General features: G+C 37.8%; 1 protein-coding gene across 7 annotated transcripts in view; it reads left to right on the top strand.

Annotated features, from left to right (window-relative positions):
- The window catches only part of LOC124163250 (collagen alpha-2(IX) chain), a 1,172,095-nt gene that overhangs the window by 129,016 nt on the left and 1,021,252 nt on the right, over nucleotides 1–21,827 (top strand). The gene's annotated exons all lie outside the window — the stretch shown is intronic.

Raw genomic sequence — 21,827 nt, 5'->3', positions numbered from 1 at the left:
TCGGGTGGTTTTTCGTAGGTGAGGCTTTCTATTCCTTTTTCTACGACGAGGCTATGCTGAGAAGAGAGTTTGGGCTTGGAATGTGGAGAGGTCAAGTGTATCACAAGGCATCAGCGGTGAGTGGGAAGGAGACTAGACAGGTCGATCGTTCGAGATGAATCTATAAAAAACGTAAATCCATGATAGAAAAAAACTCATTATTGTTAGTAGTAGATTGCTTGGTTTATGGCCTGCAAAGCCTGCAAAAACTATGTTTAAAAAACCAATAATTTGGTGAATGTATTGACGAGTTTTTTTAATATAGTAAAAAGTTATCACCGTGGCTAGTCCCGGTATACTTTAATAACTGGAGTTTGCTACCATAATTCTATGATTTTTACCAGTCGATTACTCAATTCCCACTCGAATATAGATAAAGTTTTGCACTACAACCTGTTTAATATTTGCCTGTTTCTAAATCATAAAAAAATTATATCTAAAACATAAATAACGCAAGATATTTTTTCATACATTTGTGCGTTTTGAACAGAATTTGACTTATTTCCTATTCATAATGTCAGCAGCAGCGATAAAAAACGTCTTTTTCGATGTATTTAATCGGTAAGGTTCACTAATTTTCATTTTATCCCATGCATTTATATTTAACGCATCATATTTTCCTTAGAAGAAGATATAAATGTTCGTATTGATAAGGGATATTTTAGGTTTTGCTCCATAGGGTTGACGGTGGAAAGCCTATTGAATTTGAGTGAAACACTTGGTGAAGTAGGTATAATTTTTTTCGATTTTATTGTAAGAAATCATATCATTCAAATGTTCACACAGAACTCTTCAGTACCTACCAAGAAAACGCTTCAGCCACCTTAAGAGTGAACATTGTATTCCTAACCTTTTCCTGACCTATCCTTGGTCACCATTTTTTTCTACAAGAAATGGATGAATTTTTAGGGCCACTGAAATTTTGGTCAGTTGGAGGGGTGAGCAGGGGTTTCCCTTATTTTTTTCCGATCTCCATTTTTTAGATAGTTTTTTTGGAGGGTTGAGGGGAGGATGGGGTCAATTGTGCCCGACTTAGATTGAGGGACTTTTGAGGGGTTGTGTCAAGAGTGTGTGTGTTGAGTGTGTTTTTCGAGAGAAGGCAAGTGGGATGGGCAGAGTCGAAAACGACCTGTCTCGGGAGGGGCGCTTTCGTAATTACAGGGGGTTGAGGCAGGAAGTTAGGCCGGGGATGATGTTTGGTGGGAACAAAAGGGATGAACTTTTAGGATGGGACCAAAGCGTGCTCTTCGATATAGAGAATGAAAATATTGTTAGAGGTGATTTTAGAAATAAATAGCTATACCTACTGCTTTATTAAAATAAAAGTGTTTCGAGCGATATCACAAATTAAAAATCATCACTGGTCAGCAATCCTAAGATTGGTTTGACGCAGATCTCAACTCAATTCTCCAATCAGCTAACCTTTTCACACCTGCGTATTTCTTCTCTTTCACATCTTTCTATATCTGTTCCATATGTTTTTTTCGAGGTCTTCCTTTCCGGTTCTAATAAATATGTATAATATTTATTTATCTATGGTATTTGTGGATAAATATGTTACGAATGTCAAAATTGATTCCTTTTGTTTACCGGAAGTTTTGTTGTATAGGTTAGGTTTATCTATTTAAGTATTCTTCCGAGTAAGATATGTTTATATAGTGTACTTCTACTGGAGGCAATCTGATATCCTCCCCTTCCATCATGCTATTTTCTTTTCAATCCACAATGTGGCTTGCTCCCTTTCAATCTCTCTAAATATACCATTCTCTTCCTTCATCTCCCTTGTTTACCCAACATTCTACCCTCTAACACTGTTTTTAGCATACACTCCCATCTAAGTACTCCGTGCATCCATACCTTCTGTCTCCTCCGTATCTCATCTAGAAGCTGCCTATCCTCACCCACCATGTCCAGCACTTCGTCGCTCCTCCTCCTCTACGTCAACTTCACCTTCCCCATTCTTCTCTAGGCCCATGTCTCATACTACTCCATTCTTTTCTTGCCCTTCATCTCAGGTGTCTCCGTATCTGCACCGTAAAGCGCTACAGTCCAGATCAGACTCTCCACTAGCTTTTTCTTTAAAATTATACATTAATATCCTTTCATAAGCTCCCTTCTGTTCATGAACGCCTCCTTTGCCAATAGGTAAGGGTAGTTGGGGAAAATTTCTCTTGTATCGGATGGGTATGCAGGCATATTAGTAGTACACGGACAATTCATTACAGAAAGCAATGTTGCGTTCTAGAAGTAGATATATGTATTACGTGGCAGGTGTAAAAAGTTCAAAATTGACTAAAATCAATTCAATTAAATCAGATCAATGGAATCAATAGTTTTCCTTACACCAAGTATGTTACTAGCATACAAAATTGCAGGTGCCATGTTGCATGAAAATTCCATATATCAAAAATCTTGTACATTTCGTTTAAATAGAATTTGTAACTAGATTCTTCTGGCCGTTGGTAAATCATATTATTGTATTTTATATAGTTGTCACCATTGTAGTTAATGATGGAATGGATCGTGGTGTCTTTTTATTATGGGCATATCATCTGTTCATTTAAAATTAGTTGTCAATCCAAATAATCTGTTAAACATACCTCAAACGATAAATAAAGATGAGGTTAGCTTATGGAGTTGGTGGCCAGCCCTCGAGCTTATACAGAGAATTAGAAATAGAATCTGGAATAAGCTAATATGTATAAGAGTAGTGTAAAAACACGAGTTATTGGTGTTGATTTTTACCTTGAGAAGTATGTATTATGCTCCTTTTCGGAATAAGGAATTGTTGGAATTAGTATCAAATTTTTGGAGATCTAATGTTAAATTTTTAACTTGGCTAAGCCAATTTGCAACCAAGGCTAGTTATGAACTGCCTCATGGAAATTTTTTTATAGAGTTTAGTCGAGAGAGTAAGAAAAAATGTCTACTGGATACTTTTAGTTTTTAATTCCTGCTAGTAATTTGTGAACAGAGTGTAACCATGAAGGGGTCAGAGGATATACTCCTGGGAAATACATTCTCGAGATATCCCTTGGGCTTAATCTTATCGTGAATTCTGTTGGAAATTTTTTCCTAAAAGGGTTTTGGGAGATGCCCTTGGAAAGATGTACACTGCTGAAGATTTTATTACACTACATTCTAAGCTGTAATTATCTTGTTTCTATTCCATTTTTGTTAATTTTAAAGAAGATCCTTCAGCTTACAATGGTATAGTCACAAAAAGGTGCATCTGGAACCTTTCACAGAGAATAAATCAAACGGGTCGTGAATTTATTTTGAATATCTTGAATCGACGCTAATATATCTTTGATTGTGATGTGATTATTATCAATTAGAATGAAGGAGGGGTAAAATGAAAAATAATGGAGTCATTTATTTTAGAGTTAATGTGGTTAGCATTATTGTATTGCTCATCTTTTCTACCTTAAAATTAGGTAAATTCTGATAGTATCAGTGGTCAATTAAACTGTAATAACTCGCCATATGTTAATTAACTAAGGGGTCCTGTAAGGTTTTTATGCGTATGAAAGAACGGAAAAATGGTAAATTGATATTTCACGACCCGAGTCTCATAACAGCGTTTCAGTTTTTGTCGCTAAGATTTGGGTGGTAGGGAAAAAGCTTATGTGTAAAAGATAAATCGTTACGTTATGAAATCCGAGTGGTGATTTTTCAGATACATTAGCGAATCTAACAAAGTTTATTCTTCCATTTTCCATAATGGAAAGGTTTCCCACTGTAAAGCCGAAAGTCATCAGTAAGACAATAGTACTTTCAGCCCTAAGGTAAAAATTTTAAATTTGCCCAGATCCGAAACTTTTTTAGTAGCGTAGTCGCCCGTCATATATTGATGACGCTCGGATATGGGCAGAGTCCGGCGCGTCATCTATATGTGACGCTCGGTCTCAAAGTGATTCTTTAATTCGTTACTGATCATAATATTCGATTACTACTATACTATAAGACGATTCCAAAGCACATATGGTCGGTATCTGTTAGAACAACTTCGTAATCATGGTAGAAGTACTTTTTCTTTATCTAGAAAATTCACTGTACTTTCCTACTAGCAGAGAGGAGTAGTATTCGCTGTCCTAGTCATCGTTGTCCATTATAAAGGTCATTATGTCATGCGGCTTCAGAAATAAAAACCGTCTACAACTTCGATTTATGATACCGCAAACTTTCATAAGGGCAATTTCTTGCCATCATGGAGCACCATGAGGGAAGATATACCGAATGAAATTTTCTCCAATAAAACGTTTCCCGATACTCCTCCCTTTAGTGGTAGCCGGAAGACCGCGCTGACTACAATAATTTTTGGGTTCACGCTCGGTAAATAATGGCATAAAGAAAGAGTTATGAACCGTTAAGAGGCAGTTAAAGGGAAGGGAATGCATTTGAGTTTCGGGGCTAACTGCTCGCGTAAAGCACTCGTCAAAGGGCTTTTTGGCGGTTTGGAGAACGGACTCGTGCTAGTAGCGATGGCGAAGACAGAGAGTAGTTAAAAAGACAGTTTGGATTCAAAGGAAAGTTTGGGTTCCAAAAGAGTTTGGTGGAAACAAGGAGATGCATAGCACTGACCAATAAGGTTTCTAAAATAGTGGAAAGTAAGACTTCAGAGTTTCCGTTTATGAGTTGTAAAAACGAGCTTTGTTGGGACAGGATGGGCGAAAGGAAGAATTCTTTCAATGAAAAGGTCTCTTTATGGTACGTCCAAAGTTGAATGAACCGTAATTACCATTAGTGCTCCTTGAGAAAGTCGACTGTTCATTCGGATGGCTGAAAAACTACCTCTCAATTTTTTCACATTTTTAGTAAATATTTTTATCATGTACATCTACTTACAATACATTTATTACGTGCGTTTGCATAGAATACCACATGACGTGATTCTTGCGTATTTCATAATGAGCATCGTAGTATTTTCAGGAAATTAATTAGAGAGAATGAGGTAAGGCACTAATTGTTTATGAAAACTTCACAATTAGAGGAACTATAAAATCGTGAGACATGCTAATTAGGTTTAGATATTGATATTGCGTGCCAACCCGTACTCACCAATCAGGCTCTTCTACTCTTATACATATAATATACCTATATAATATATATACCTATATCATCATCATCATCATCACCGGTCAACAATCCTAGGATTGGTTTGACGCAGCTCTCCACTCAGTTCTCCTATCAGCTAATCTTTTCACACCTACGTATTTCTTCTCTTTCACATCTCCCATTACTTGTTCCATATATTTTGTTCGAGGTCTTCCTTTTCCATTCCTTCTCTCCCACTCTTCTTAGGACTTCCTCGTACCTATATATTATACACATAATATATCTTCACTAATACTTAATATAATTTATGCCCCGAGTGATGAAAAGCTTATTTGTTTTACTTTTAGTGCATTTGATACTGTTTTTGAAAAAAGTGTTTTGAAATTACTTTTATTATTATGTTTTTATTTATTTTTGATTTTGTTTAACGATGGAATTCGCTTTTAATTTTACCTTTGACTGCACTGTTTTACCCTCCTCAATTTAGGCGCTCTACGTAAGATCTATCCCATACTTTGAGGTGCTATTCCCTTGAAAAAGATACGGAAGTGCTTGAACTGATCGGGAAATTAGTTAATGTAGGGAAGTATCAAGTATATTTTTTCTCAGTATGATAGACTTCCACGAAAGGTGCCTCAAGTTGTCTACCTGAATGATATTACGGTTAATTACCTGTTATGGACATATGAAAACGTGGACAAAAAAAAGTAAATATATAAGTTATTATCATATTAATAAAGAGTTATTACGATGATAATGAAGCTTTTTAAGTGTTAATTTAATATCGTGGCTATGTCACATTAATACATTTGCACTTCAAGTGCAATTACATCTACTTTTTTTGATTCTAAAACTTTTTCGGCCAATTCAAATGTCACATTGACTGAAATCGTATCTTTCGGTCGAGATTAAATTTTTCTCAATTTTTCATTTTTTTTGCATTTATTGTCACTTTTCCGTACACGACAGTCTGCTCTACTACCCGACTGTCCCTATTCAATGTGATGGGTCGATTATCTTGGGTCGAGTAGGTGGTGCTTTTTTTATTCGCAGGATAATAAAATGCTGGGAGAACGTCTTATTTGTTTTGACTCACTTTCCGTCGCTATGGGAGAGGGGAGCTCGGAATAGTTAGGGAGTAATGCAAGCATGCGAACCCGTGTCGCCCACAGGACTCCTGAATTATTCACGTCGGCGGATGGAATGGAAAAAAGTAGTACTCGGGGAAAGGTGAGAGACGGAATGAGATGGAAGTGAGAGAGAAAAGGAGGAAATTCGGCCTGAGGTCTGGAGTTTGCGTTTGGGGACAAAAATGGCGGAGCCGACAGGGAAATGGCGAAGTGGCGGCTGGGAGAGCAAAGGTAAAAGTTGGTTGAGATGTGCGTATATACTTGTGTGAGAGTCTTGCGGAGATGAAGAAGATAGGGTGACAGAAGGGAATTGGGATTGGAGGATAGCTTGAGGGAAAGTTCTTATACGGAACACGTTTTCAAGTACTTCAGCAGAAGTAGTATCGTATCAAGGTACCAGGTTGGTGGAAAGAAGGATATTGGAAGGTTTAGCGGAATTTATTATTTTGAATAATTTGGGTGCTTTCCCGGCGAGTTTTGCTGATGAACTCTTCCCGGAAATCAGTGGGGTCAGGATGGACATTGATGCCAAAGTTTCGATAACCTCTGTCGTCGTCATCAGGGCAAGGGCGAAATTTATTACTTTATTTTATTTATTTTATAAATTCTATTTCAACTTCATTTTTATTTTAAAGGTGGAAAACCACGTACAGCAATTCCGACATTTTATAGTGGCCACGTATGGATGCATTAATTTTCGGACACATCAGCAATACAATAGGAGGAAACAAGATTCAAATTTACAAAAAAAGGCAACGAGAATCGGCAGTAACAAACTGGTTAGATGATGGAGGAATATTCTGTGAGGGAAAAGTCTCACCCATAGAACTATCTATGCAAATAAGTAGAAATAAAATCTTATGGAGACATCCGGTTTGCGGGAATAAGTATGTTAGAGGGTACAGCGGAAAACATCACGGTGTTTTTACTTTGAAAACCCTTATTTTTCTAATATTATATTAGATTTCTGTATTGACCGAGCGAGAGGGAGCAAGGGTAAAGTTGGCCGATGTGCGTGTACGTACTTGTGTCAGAGCCATGCAGAGGCGAGGGAGATAGAATGTCAAAAGATAATTGGGATTGGAGAGAAAGTTTTTCAAGTATATAAGCTGTACCAATATCGCATCGAGGAATTAAGTTCGCGGGAAAAAGGATATTTGAGGATTTAGTGGAACAAAGTTGGGTGCTTTTGCTTTTAAATACCTCAATTTTATGATTATTAGATTTCTGTATTTATGCGGCAATTTTTCTATTAAAGGTGATTAAATAACTTTGACATTACGGCAAGACTGCGGATTGGAAATATTTTACTCATATTTTCCTTAGATAAATTTTGTTCTTTGGAATGGGGTTTGGAAACTAGTACATAATTGAAGCAAACAATGCGAAGGTGAGGAGAAGTTAGCGTCTGGAGACAAGATGATGGAACAGGCAGGAAAATGGAAAAGTGACGGGTCGGAGCGAGAATAGAAGTTGGCCGAGATGTGAGCGCATGTACACTTGTGCGAGAGACTTACGAATACGAAGGAGATGGAGTGACAAACAGATTGGGATGAGAGCCTAGTGGGAGAGAAAGGTCTTGAACAGAATCATTTTTCATGACTGCTGGAGATGGTATACCTACCCTGGGAAATTGGAAAAAAACAAGTGAAAGTATTACCTTTCTCTCAACGAATGACTATGCCAGTCGGGTGCGCCACTTTTTTTAGTCTTAATGAACCAGCACTCACTCTTCTCTAGTTTTTAACTACACTGTTAAGCCAAGGTCAGTAAAGTTTGTCAGAGGAGTAATATTGTGAAACCCCATTTAAGTTAAGTGAATTAAAATGTAAGAAATAATTAATAAACTTAATTGACGTTTATAATGTTCAAAGAGTGGCGAAAAAATACTGACCAAGTATTCGAAGAGTGTAGTGTGGTCGTTTGAACGTGAAAACGATCGTGTAAGTTATAACCGTTATGAACAATATTTGAAACATACCGTGTGATATAGTACGTGGTATTTGCTTTTTACACATCGTAAAAACTTATTTTTTCGCCTAGCGTTCTTCGCCAAGAATTGAGTACGTACTTGGAGTGAGAGAAGCCCACGCTATATGCCCCTAGTCATATATGTTACGCCCTAAATTTTTATATGAGCTTCATTATTGTCCTAAGGGTACTGGACTCTCATCGTGAAGTTGTTGCGGTTGATTTATTTTTATTTATTCTGCAAATCTGTCATTAGGAACATTTAAAATATTTGTAGCGAAGCAAAGACTGTCACACTTTCAAGCTTTCAGTTTCACTTGTTTCAATCTTCTTACTCGTGCACGTGAAGAATAGAAATGAAATTGGAGCTCCGATCTTATAATGTAGAACGGGGTCATAGACACTTCGGGTATCGTGGCGAATTGCCTTTTCCATATTTAATAGGGGTAAATGTCTAAAATCTCCGAAATTTAGATGGTGGGAATTAGAAAAGTCTTACCTTCCGCATTGGTGCCATCAAGGGCTGTTCATAAAATTGCTCTCTCGTGTTTATTATAGCCTGTTACGGTTCTCATCATAAATAGCATGCCATCAACTGAATATCTTGAATTTAAGGGGCCTATAGGATGAATGCATTAACCTAAAATTATTGGTTTTCGGAAATGATGGAGTGCTCTCGCCTCGTGCATATAATTTCAGCGTAATTAGTGGTTCCTATCCTTAAGATTATTTTATCTTGGTCCCCATAAAATTTGAAGGGTAATTGCCCCTACCTTTCATTTTATTGCCGCAGAAAAATTACTTCTTGAAAACTGGGAAACAACTTTTCCGCTAACATTTGGTATAAGTCATGGTTAGTCCTGGTTATGCGATGCATTTGAAGTCTAAGCTACTGTCTGTGGCACATCTTCCAAGAAACCTTGGGATTTAAGGCGAAAGTTTCGAGGTTAGAAGTAATAATTACCTGCGAGATGCAAAACAAATACTTCAACATGAAACAAATACTTCAACTTTGCGAAATATATATTTAAAATATTAATACCACGCTAATATTTCAACTTGGTGGACATTACAACTTTAAAAAATGGGTCAGCCGGAAGTGATGATTCCTCTTTAAACAACATGCTTTAATGGATAGAAGCAGTGACGTAGCCAGGGGAAGGGTCCAGTGGGTCTGGAGCCCCCCCAAAATATGAAACCGCAATTATTTTTCTTCATAAAAGTAAACAAAATATTGAAAAATCATGAATTTACAAAATGTTTATTTAACAAGTGAAGTTTTTTCGATTATGAAAAGTGTTAAAATTAGTTTAAAACACATTCCTTAGCACCCTGTTTTTCAAAATTTCCCCCTGGTTTGGACCTCCCCCCGAACGAAATTCCTGGCTACGCCACTGGATAGAAGGATTAAACAAATATTGTTTAGCCAGCTCTGTATGGGTTTCTCTTTCGGTGAAGGTGGACAGATGATGAGGATGAGATATTATGTACTTCTGGCTGGTGACTTTTTTCGTAATTGGGTGGACTTGTAAAGTTATTTAATCATCTGACGTCTTGGATGAAAGGACTCACGGCAGTTGGACAGTGATCGCGGCCGACGAAAGGGAAAAACTCTCTCCTTCAACCAATAAATGGTGTGAGAATGCGTGGTGCAAGGAGGAGGAGCGACCATGCGTCTTGAGAAGTCGAAATATTCACGGCCGGCTTTGGAGGGTGTGAAGGTAAATGATTTGTGGATCGGTTGGTTGAAAGGCAGGAAGAGTTATGGTGTAAGCATGGCGGAAGTCGGTGGAAGGAAGGAGAGATAAGGAGAAGCGATGGGCAAAAGAAACGATCGAAGAATGTTTGTTGTGCGAGAGAAATAATGACTGTGATATATTGATGCCTATGAAATTTTACATACATTTTTAAAAAGTTAAAATAAATTTATCAAAATACCTCTCGTTACAGTAAAATCACTGAAAAAAATTATCAGCGGGAAGTACATTTAATAGAAACAAAGAAAGCTATGATAATTTAATGGAGAAGGTACATGAAATTTGATATTAGTAATTAATTTAATTATACAATTGGGATACTCTCAAGTAACGCAATTTATGGTGAAAGTATCCCTTGGGATTTACGAATTAATATAAATACAGTAAATTAATTATGCCTTTGGTGTTGGTTACATGCTAGAATATACAACTTTCACTCATTTTTCATAAATATACGATTGGATTTGTGTTCCGTTGATATATTTTGGATAACACTGGTTACAAACTTACCTTACTCAAATTTATTGGAAAAACTGACCTAATTATAACGTTTTCATTTAATACTGGGGGCGTTTGTTTTTAGGTAAGTACCTACCAGTTTGAAATATTTAAGAAATGTAAACTTTTTCCAATCAAAATTCTTATGAATTGACACTCATGAAATATAAATACTTCGATCAACGCCTATTAACAATATTAAAGCACTCTTAAAACAGGAATATCTATTTCAACAAACTACGAAGTAAAGTATAGTAACATTTTTATTCTAGCCTTAAAATGTCCTCGGCAACATCTGAACTAGTGCGCACAACTAACTTAGCTAGTAATCGTAAACGTTTAGACAAGATGTCATAGCATAATACACTGCAATAGATTCATAATAACCAATTAGATTAAAAACATTGAATAGTTACTTTATTTACTAAAAGAATATTGGTCGGTAAAGTAACGGACGGCGCGGCGGGCGGGAGGGGAAGGGTGAGTTATCAGACTCTACGCTGGCACCTACTTTGTCTAACGCAAACCTTTTGACAATAGCGTTAGTGAAGCATTTTTTCCGATTGATTCACAATTATTTTGAGTCGCAGATTATAATTTATACCTTAATTTGTCACACCAAAAATTCGAATTATCCAAAATAAAATTTGAATTATCCACGACTTTTTCTCATTGTTTGAACACAATATCCTAAGGACTATGATAAATATTCGAATTAAAGAATATTTCTAATTAAAGAAGTTCGAATTATCCAGGTTGCACTGTTATTACAATATTTCAAAAGTAATATTAATCTAATTGAGTAAATTGAATGTGAATCCATTATTTGTTCTATAAATACTAAAAATATAACCTAAAAATTTCCCGAAAACCGAAAATGATTTTTTTGGACCTATTTGCTAAGAAAACCTAAAACTATCTCTGAGCTCTGGAGGGAGGGGGGTTATCCCCCCCTCGCTGCGCCACTGCATAACACGTTTAAGCTTGATATTGAGTACTTCTTGCGGGTATTGAATGGAAGGGAGCATCTGGGGTAGGGATGAAGATAGACCGGGAGCCTGGGTGTTATTTTTTCAGCGTTCCTCTCGATCACACACGAACACACAACACTTTCCTAGAGAGAGAGAGAGAGAAATGCCCGTGCCCGCTCTAATTGCTGGTTTTCGGGTCCTTATTTTTTGGGCGGAGATCCTTTAGGTGTCGCTGGGGACTAGCCCAAGGGATGTTTTCGCTGTCCCATGCCTCCCGCCAACCCACCTCTCCAATCGAGGCGGGCGGTCCCTTGCTATCGGCCCCAAGGATCAACACAAGAGGAATAGGCAGTTGAGCACGTCTTGTATGCCCACGTGAGCCCGAAACGCGTTTGTTATCGGAAGGCGGGGATGGAAGAAAGGAATAAACGAACGGACGAAGAGTAAATCCTGAATCACACGATCATTTTTTCCATCCCTTAGCATGATAGCTCTAGCGATTGGTTTACAGGGACCAACTGAGTCATTGTCGACCTATCATTTTCTCAATCACGCAGCAATTCCTACCATCGCTTTTAGTGGTCATGGGTGTTGTATTAAGAATGTAAAAAGAAACGGAAAATATATTTTTCGATCTAATTCAGCATTACCTACCGAAGTGAAAATATAGAAAACGAGCTCATAATGATGCAATTATTGGGTTGTTCACGTTATAATGCTCTCAAGATGCCAGTAATGCGTAGTTAATGAAACTACCTAAACGCAACGTTGGCGGTTACATTTTAGGATACGTAAAATATTTTAGCAAAATCTGGTTGGCTGAAGGACTTTGCCAGCGATGGTTACAGCTACGTTAAAAGGGACGAGCCGAGTGATTGAAAGAGGGATGAGATTTCCATCCCTCGTGCAGTTACGGGAAATGATCGAGTGAAACGGTCCTTTTTCCGCTTTCTTTCGAACGATCACTGTAGCTGTCCCTCTAAGGGGATGGAAGATAATGATTTTGTGATTAAGGCTTACGATATTGCAGGGTTCGTAGTTTTATCCCTCCTGTATATCGATAACTAATCTCTGACAGCACGTATCTCAAAATTTGGCTGGTCTGAGTTAATACTGCTAATACTGTTAATAAAAAATAAAATTTGAGCAGAAAACAACTCTTTGTTTGCAAATGTATGCTTATTTTTCAGTTTTATGTATTTTTAGTTTTTGATTTCAATTAAAATTATATGCAATTAAAAAAATAAACTTTTTTTGCTTTCCTGAAAAGTTAAACTATTAAAAAACCATTTTTAATATACTTGTTAATAGAACATAGCCATCGATGTGTGAGTCTGTGTCCTTTCCCATCTTGTTTGAGGTTTCTCGAAGTATTCGAAGGGACTGATTCAATATTTATCAATGAAGTGTGTTCATCTCGTTGTCACTTCTGCTGGGGAGTCGCTATTCATCCGCCCTCTCATTTCGCGGCTATGATGTGGAATGGGCCTGGGTCTGATTGCCAGCGGTTTTTGGCTTTGAATAAGGACAGTAATAATCGTGTTGGATCCTCCGCAAACAGATCCAGGCTAAAAGGCTAATAGGCGTTGCCAATGATTTTCTGAGATTTCGTTCGAATATAGTGCCTGTTTAAATTATGAGAGTTATGGTGGACCACGCCCACTAATAATCGACATTATTGCTCGTGAAAGCACATGCAAAGTTGTAAATGAACGAATGGTTTGGTGCGGTATAATAAGTGTTTTTTCACAATCGAAAATTCCATGGAGTCTGTTTTGTTTTTTACTAATATGAAGTTATAGTATATAATTTTAAAGCGTATATTTTATAAAACTATATTTTTTTAGAAGTAATGTATAATTTTAATGGCATCGTTCACTCTTTAGACAAGAAATAACGTGGTTAACAGATTCTATAGTTTATAATGTATAAATTAAATCGATATAAAATGTTTTCGATGGTGCAAGTGTATTATTTGTCCATTCTTCTAACCACAAGGTATGATATTAAAGATTATGAAAGTTAAAGTTATCTCAAAGTGTTTCTGACGCCTGGAGATTCTGTCTCAGAATTTTCAGATTGGCCATGGCAATTGAACGGAAGCAGGAAGTTACGGAATAAAATTTTCTCACTTTCCATGAAACTGATAAGATGTGACATGCTACAACGCTGATAACTAGGAAAGTAGATAACGTTTGAAAAGATATTATAATTTAATAAATTTTCAGTTTGAAGCGGGACGAAAGCTATCGTCTCGATGAGGCAAGGAAATGTGTTTTTCACGGGAGTTACGGAAATTCCGCCACGAATTACGGTGAATCTTATCTCAAAGGATGTGGTTTTTAAGTTGGTCAACAATTCTGCATCCTCACTTAATTGATTTGAAGAAGCAAACGGCAACGCCGGTTAAACTATTTCCGTACAAATGGTTACACGAGGATTAAATACAAGAAGATGTGGTCCTTCACTTACATAATCCCGCAGAAATCTAGTCAAGAAAGTAAAAAGAGGCAGAAAATATGTTTTTTTTCGAACAAAATCAGTATAAGCTACGTCAAAATATAGTGAACGCGCTCATAATGATGCAATTATTGGGGATTAAACGTTGTAATTCTCTCAAGATGCGGGTATGGCACCATTAACTAAGCCATATCCTAACAGAATATTGGCACTTTACTTTGTTTTGATGTAAAATGTTTTGATAAAAAGTTGCAGATGAATTGTGTCTGTCATACCGAAATATATCTCATTCGGGTTTGACTAGTAACCAAGGATGCTTATTTAAACGACCCGGAGGGAAATGAAAATGCGAGGTTAAGTTTCGTTCCTGAATGAAATTAAAATCACCAAGGAGTTTAGTTTCGACCAGGGTTGAAACTTTACTCCCGGGAATGAAACTAAATTAATCGAAACTCCGCTGCTCATAGTTAAGTTTCGATCCTAAAAGTTGAGTGTATAAGGGAATAAGAGGGAATAGTTTCGACCCTTTACGTTTGACATACGTGTAGAGATTAAAACATTGAGCTTAAAAATCGAATGGCAAGTTTGCATTCGCCGTTCTCCTGTTAGTGGTAAAAAGATGAGTGCCCCATGCACCTCATGGCGGTAGACCGGACCTCAACTTCATTCAACCAAACTTCGTACTCGGTGTGTTGGTCGAAACTTAACCATTCGAAGGTGAAGCACGTGGTCTATTCGGTGCAAAAAATTACCTGCGTTTCATTTCGTCCCAGAGTTTTAGTTAAGATTCGACCTGAAGTAGTTTTGACTCCGATTTCGTTTCGACCCTGAGTTTAGGTACCCAGGTTTAAATCCATTTCATTTCGTTTCCATATTTCGCTACCGGGAACGAAACTATTGAAATTTTACTGGTTTTGACTTTCGTTTAGTTTCTAATGCCACCCCTGCTGGTAACAGAAATTGTGACATATTTAGGATCAAATTCTACAGCGAATGTTGGGCGTGAAAACTCTCTCCTTGAATAACTCCCATCTTAGATGTAGGTAAAGTGGTAAGCCTAATCTTAGAGACGGAGCCCACTGGTGAGTTTAATTTTAACATTTGGCGCAGCTAAACAATGGAGCCCCTGAATTTCAACTTAAATAATCCTCTGCACTTGTTCCGGTATTTTTATAGCGCTTCCGTTTTTGTGTGCCAATTGCATTACCAAAACTTTGGTGAGACTAGCCAGAATCCGAGTCTAATTTTGATGTAATTGCTTAGGTGCCACTTAATTGACTGTGCCTTGGATTTTTATCCATTAATTCTGCAGAGATATGTTGCTCTGAATTTAATTATAATTATTATCACTCACCTGCGAAATGGTTTCCAGAATATGAATTTTAATGCTTGAAATTGCAGTATAGTATCCATGATAGCTGTTTTTAATCTTGGGTTTAAATACGGAGATTTTTCAGGGAAAAATGAACATTTTTCTAATTCTAGCGAAAACCTTTTCCAAAAAAATGTTTTCTTCATTATTATATTTGCACCAACCATCTTGCTTTAAAACTTTCTTTTATTGATCACTTTGCGCTTGTGCTTGTGTTATCCAGGTAACACTAAAAAGTGTGGCTAAAAAAACAGTGTACGCATGCACATTTGATAAATGGATTCTTTATATTTTGGATTTATTGAATTATATTGCATATACGAGGAATATTTATATGCTATTTGTAGATATTTTCCACAATCTATGGTTGGGTGGCATTTTTAGCATTTAGTTGGGAACCATTTTAAGTTCGTGTCTCTTTTTATTTTTCATTTTTTTTATTTATTCCTCTGTCACCGGAAACAGCACCAATTGACTTTTACATCGGTGCTTTTAACTTAAAAATCAAACGTACCCGAACATCCATGTCCTGGATTGGCGCAATCTACCCTAGCGGGACTCGAACCCGCGACCTTTTGCATGGCAAGCATGGACTTTCCCCGCCGCCACCGAGCCCGGCGTCTCGAACATTAATTCTACTTCGAATCTAGGTCTCATCTATACCCTTGCATTCTCGCATCTACCTCTATATTAGTAATTATTTATTTCTTGGAGTGTAGGTCAGTGAAATGAAATGCAAATTTTTTTTCCGACTTTTCGATATTATAATATTATAGCTACATCAGGGCTATGAATAATGGTTACAATAAATTAATACATGAAGAGATGAACAATTTTTAAAATTATGTTTTATGCGATAATAAAATAAAAATATAAAAATGCTATTTTACAAAAGAAAAAACAAAAAAGACATACCTTGTTTGCGTTTTATTTATCTTTTGTAACTAGGTTGGTAAAATATCATGGTTACCATCAATTTTGATTTATAAAATAAAAATATATTTTACCGAGGTTACATGATGAAGAAATCGATTTACCTCTATAACGCCTCGAGAGCATCTGCCTGCTCCATACATCTCTCTTCCGCTGGCTACTCCCGCTGACCGTACTCCCAACTCACGTTCCAACCCTGGATATATCCTCTCAGACCGGCAGCACCTATCGACAACAGCCCCAAGCTCAATTCTGGTCGGTCCCCGCACCCCTTCCTACGGCACCTATCTATCCACCATCTCATTGACCGCCGGGGAAAGGGTTGGACAAGGGGAGGATGGCCTGGTCAAGGCGTTGCTACCGTGTAATAATGGGAGCGCTTAACAAGGAGAGAGGGAAGTCCTCCCTCCTTATATATATACTATATATATCGTCCTCCAGCATGTGTTAGATTCTTGACCGTAAAACACCCTTAGGCTGAAAGAAAAAGGGTTTCTTTCACATATTCTTCATTATCGTCGGGATCGTTCTTGTTTTATTTATTTCTTATTTTCTCGCCGTCGCATTCATTCTGTCTGGAATTTTATCCCTACCTACCACGCTCCGCTACGTGTTGTGCTGAATCCGAGAAGTCCATTATACAAAAATGTGTCCGTGACCCGACCGGACTTGCCTTCGATCACGGTCTTGGCTTTCAGAGTTGGATCTCATGAGTGGCTTGTTATAGGTGGTCCTGCCGTACACTCCGGTATTTATTTGGGAAATCCATCTTCAGTGGAACGTTTCTATCCAAATTCCGCCATTACTTTAAAGTCTATCTCTAACTTTTTTGTTCATTCCGTATCTTTATTAACTCGCATAGTGTGTCATTTACTTATTTCCTCTGTCCGAGATTTTGCAAGGATTCCAGTCCGTAGTCTCGTATAATCTCTGTGAATTAAACGCTTATCGTGGAATTTCAATGATTGGATTCACAATGAGAGAAATCGTGTGAATTATTCACATATGGGAAGAATCAGGACTGAGGATTTCTTCAGAGAAAATGGTTTAAATCTGTTCGTTATACTTAAAGCTTCATGTTTTATTTCTGCATCTTCCTTACCTACAATACATATCGCAAAATGAGATGACTCATAAATTACTGTCAGAACACTCTTAATGTCAATTTTAGTCACAGTGTGCTCCACTTTAAGCAATGACTTTTTCATTTTCGGAGATTAAGGAATGCGTTCCAAATACCTGGACTCACTCAGCGGGCAATCTAGAGTCCAACCCCTTTCCCGGAGCCATGGGCGTACCCAGCGAGGGGCACGAGGGGGCAGCTGTCCCCCACTAGAAGCTAAAATCGCAAATGTCTTTCAGGGGAATGATATTTTTTCTAGCAAATAATTTTAAAAACTAATGAAGAGCTGTTACAGTTTCCTTAAAATGTTGGTTTCATTCACCTTTTCCATGCTTAAATCTTACCTATAACTTGAAAAACCATGGCTTGCCCCCCCCCCTAGTTTTGATCCTGGGTACGCCATTGCCCGGAGCCCGTAACCACCACGTAATGTCTATATCAATTCTCATAAAGTCTACATTATTTTCTTGCAGTATGTCTAACCTGCATTTTTAAACAGAAAATTATCCTGCCTATTTGTTCCATCCTTATTCACATCCTTCCCCTATGTCATGAGGCCCGTATTCGAAATCCCTCACTCTCTAATGTAGCTTCAACTATCAGCTTAACTAGTTTCTAAAAAAATTTATTAGTTTCAAAAGAATACTCACTCTCCGTTTCAGTACTTCTTTTTCAATTTTTTTCTTACTCACTGCATCTTTTCAATTCTTCTCCTAAGCTTAATCTTCAAACGCTGATCTACATTTTCCGTTTCCGGGCTGTAATATTACTGAAAACGAAACGGTATCTCTATAGACTATTAGGGCCACTTCCGATCGCTGACTGACTGGCTGATTTACGCAAATGCTTGGGGTGGACCAGACGAGATACGACCCCCTCTAAAATCGTCTGAAACCCTTGGAAAAATTGTCGATGTCAGTGAGGTTTAGTCTTCTTAATTTTAGTGTGCTTTTGCACGCGCTCACTAAAAGCCGGTTTTTCTCATTCTCTCACACTAACACTGGAGATGCTACACTGTTACCTTACACATTTGATTGTCACTATTGTCCCGCGTACGCACTTGGCGTACAATCATCGCCGCTGAAGAGGTGGTATACTTACTCACCGGAAGCTGGACCTGCCACGGTGTTAAACCCGATGATTATTGAATTAGCAGCAGCAGAAACACCACATTTTCTATCTATTACAGTGTTGCCAATTTCCTCTACTTTCAATGCCTCTACTTTTTGGGAGAATTTGGGGGTCAAAAAATCAACTTTTCAAAAATGTTATTTTTAGAATCTAGACCATGTGATGTTAATAATCTGATTTTTATTACGATTGAAACACTTGCAATTTTGTCCAAATCGTTCAATTCGGTGAATTATTATCTCAACAACGGGATAGATACGGATTTGCGTCATAGGGTAACATAGTGACGAGTGTGTATTTTAACGCCCGCTTCGCCTTAGCAGTGGAAAATATTTAATAATTTTAATGTTAAGTCTTCAGCTGAAAATATTCGTAAATGCTCTTGTGCATTACGCCTTTTTCCTTGAGCTGCTACGCTGGAGTGCATTGAACCTTATTGTTGTTTTTTTATTTCCTTTCGTTTTTTCAAACGCATTTAGTAGGTGGAAAATGTGCGCGCGTTTAGGCGCAATTTAAAATGGTTTAGCTCAAAAAGGGAGTCCTTAATTAGAGCTCGCATCACCACTTAAAAGAGAATATTCTCGGTGAAATTTCGAGACGACTGACTTGAGTTGAGCGCCGGGCGAGGAACGTGCCAATTCTGTTCGGAGCGCCGAAGGCGGGGGATGAGGGCGTTTTCGTGTTTTCTTCTTTTTTATTTTCTGCCGGCGTCTTCGAGGCATCGGCACTTGGATGAAGTCGTGACTCACCCGTTCCATTTCCTCCTTCTCTGCCCTCCTCATTCGGGCGTTCGTCGCCGTCTGATCTTTGACTTTTCTACGCCTTTCGCGTTCTTCGGGGCACTCATGTCTACGAGTGGTAAGAAGGAGAAAAAATAGTAGTAATAACGAAACGCTTTATCGTATTAACTTATACTCCGAGAGCGTTATTCCTCATCATGATCTTCTCTTTCTTCACTCCTCATTGTCCGTATAGTTTTTGCTCTTTAAGCGGTAATAACTGAGAGTAATTCGGTGTATCATTATTGTTAACGGTAGTGGAGGAAGGTCAACTCTATGTAATTGTAATAACTGTGTGGTATTATTTTGTAATGCGTATGACGAAAGTTCAGATATTTTTAATGTGTGTGGAATATTTTTGCAATGCGATTGTTCGAACATAATTATATCATCTCGTCACCACATTCGTCAAAATGTAAGTTTCGATTATTGGTCGTCGAAGACACACTTGGGGCCAGCATCTCCTTGGCCAGACGGAAAGATCTAAATTTTCTTGACAGATGGTCCCTGTATCGCTGCCGATTGTTAGTTTCTCACATTTTAGGCTCGGGTTGGGTCCCTACCCCTCCCCTGGTCTTGGAGATATTTGGCCAGTCTGTGGGTAGACGCGAAAGCGACTTGGTGTTTCTGCCCGTCGTAGTTTCATTTATAAAATCATCTCCAACCTCTGTGAATTAAAACCTGTTTGAGATCTTATTCGCGTGAATTTCAATTCTTTGGTGTCCTAGAACCAATCCGGGAGACGCAGCCACTCGAGTCTCCTTCCTTTATCGTGGCGATCACAACAAAGCGTTCAAACGTAAGGACTATTTTTTAAGTGTGTCAGTACTAGCCGTGGCGATAACCATCTTATCAGGTATTGTCCACGAATTTGCACAAATGAAATTAGCGCCTCGGTAGCTTAACTGCCCAAACCACTCGATCGGAAATCGGGGGATGCGGGTTCGTATCCCGGTCAAGGCGAATAATTGTTACTCTGTGGAAATTTTGCACGTAAGCATCCTTGTTACGTGAATCTCAAAACATTTTTGTGGAATAAGTATATTTTATCTTTTCCAATCCCGATTTACGTGTTCAGATATCGATCATTTTAAACGCAGAAAAGGCGTATTATCGTTCCATATTGCTAATGAGTTTAGCCTTTAGATGAATTTTAGAAGATTCAAGCAATTAAAGAAAAGATTTGGCTTTCATATTGCAAAAAGTTCCAAATATGATAGAAATGTTAGATACTAATCTGCAAAAAATTAGAAGTAATGGTATTCTGAAATTGGTGTACATTCTCATATGATTTAGCTCTGTTATGCTTCAAATAGTGAATACCGCAGTCAAAATTCAACAACAAGGTGCATTTGGGCGTATTATTTTGATATATGACCATGAAGGAGTTCGCCAAAGGCTGTTGATAAGATTTAGTAATATGTGGTTCAATGACGGGATGTGTTACCCTGAGTATTATGACCTACACAGCTGGCAAGGCCGCAATTAATGGGGGCGATGACGCATCCGAATAACATTGACCATATGGTTAGGAATGCGAGAGTCACATTTTTTTGTCCGCAACTCCATTGCATTAGTTAACTCATTCCCATCCTTATATATAAATATATCGAGCGATTAATCAACGCAGCATTTCGACCATCTCCCACAGCAATTTTCTTTGCCTGGCCTGAAAGAGAATTGAATATTCACGTGGGTCTACTTAGACATAGACCAATAAAATTATGAAAGTTGGCTTCGATACATTTCCTGATATGAGGTGTCCTCAGTTGCCCTCACTCAGCATTTCAACTGTCGGTGAAGTGAAGGTGGAGCTCATCTCAAAATCTACGCCACGGGTATCCTATTTGCGTAATAAAGGTTTGGGTAAGGCAATAATATTTTTATGGGTCATATCATGAGCATCCCGTGTAAAAGAATTGGATTTTAAATTCGAACAGGAAAAATTTAAATTTGTATCCTAATACTGAGCACTGAAAAATCACTTATCACGATATTTTTAATTAGGCCAACATTATTCCAAAGGAAAAACAGTATACCAACATTAGAGCAATTTATGTTTGTTCCATGCGGTTAATGTCAGCCTTAAGTATGTTCTTGACTTAGTTATAAAACTTATATTGACTAATTGGTCAGAAAAAATAATTCTTGGTGCACACTCTACGTAGGAATAAAAGCGATTTGGGAGTATCTTTTTATTTTATCCCATATATCCGTATCTGTGGGGAGGCCAGCTAAGCCTCATCCCGTATCTAACAATAAGCTTTGCTCAGCCTCATTAGAGGTGGAGTGCGGAAGACATGTAGGATACCTTAATTATTGCGGGTCGGTCGGATTTAATTCACCTCATATATAATGCGTTTTTTCTAGTACATCTTCTAATTGTAAACTAGCTTATCCTTCATTAACGGCGAGCATTGCTCTAGTTTCACTCTTTTTGCTCTTCCTCGGCAATTTGGACTTCCTTACGCTTCTAGACTGCCAGTGAAACACAAATTGCTTGCCATACGGTAAAATAATTTACAAATCGCAGAGCGCACTTCTTTTCCTTGGAAATATTAAATAAATTTGACTGTTTTTAAAATTTACTATGCCTATATCAAGT

This window comes from Ischnura elegans, chromosome 8 (genome assembly GCF_921293095.1).
Source record: "Ischnura elegans chromosome 8, ioIscEleg1.1, whole genome shotgun sequence".
NCBI classification, from domain to species: domain Eukaryota; kingdom Metazoa; phylum Arthropoda; class Insecta; order Odonata; family Coenagrionidae; genus Ischnura; species Ischnura elegans.
The sequence above is the reverse complement of the archived record's forward strand: the minus strand, read 5'-3'. Positions and strand labels throughout refer to the sequence as shown.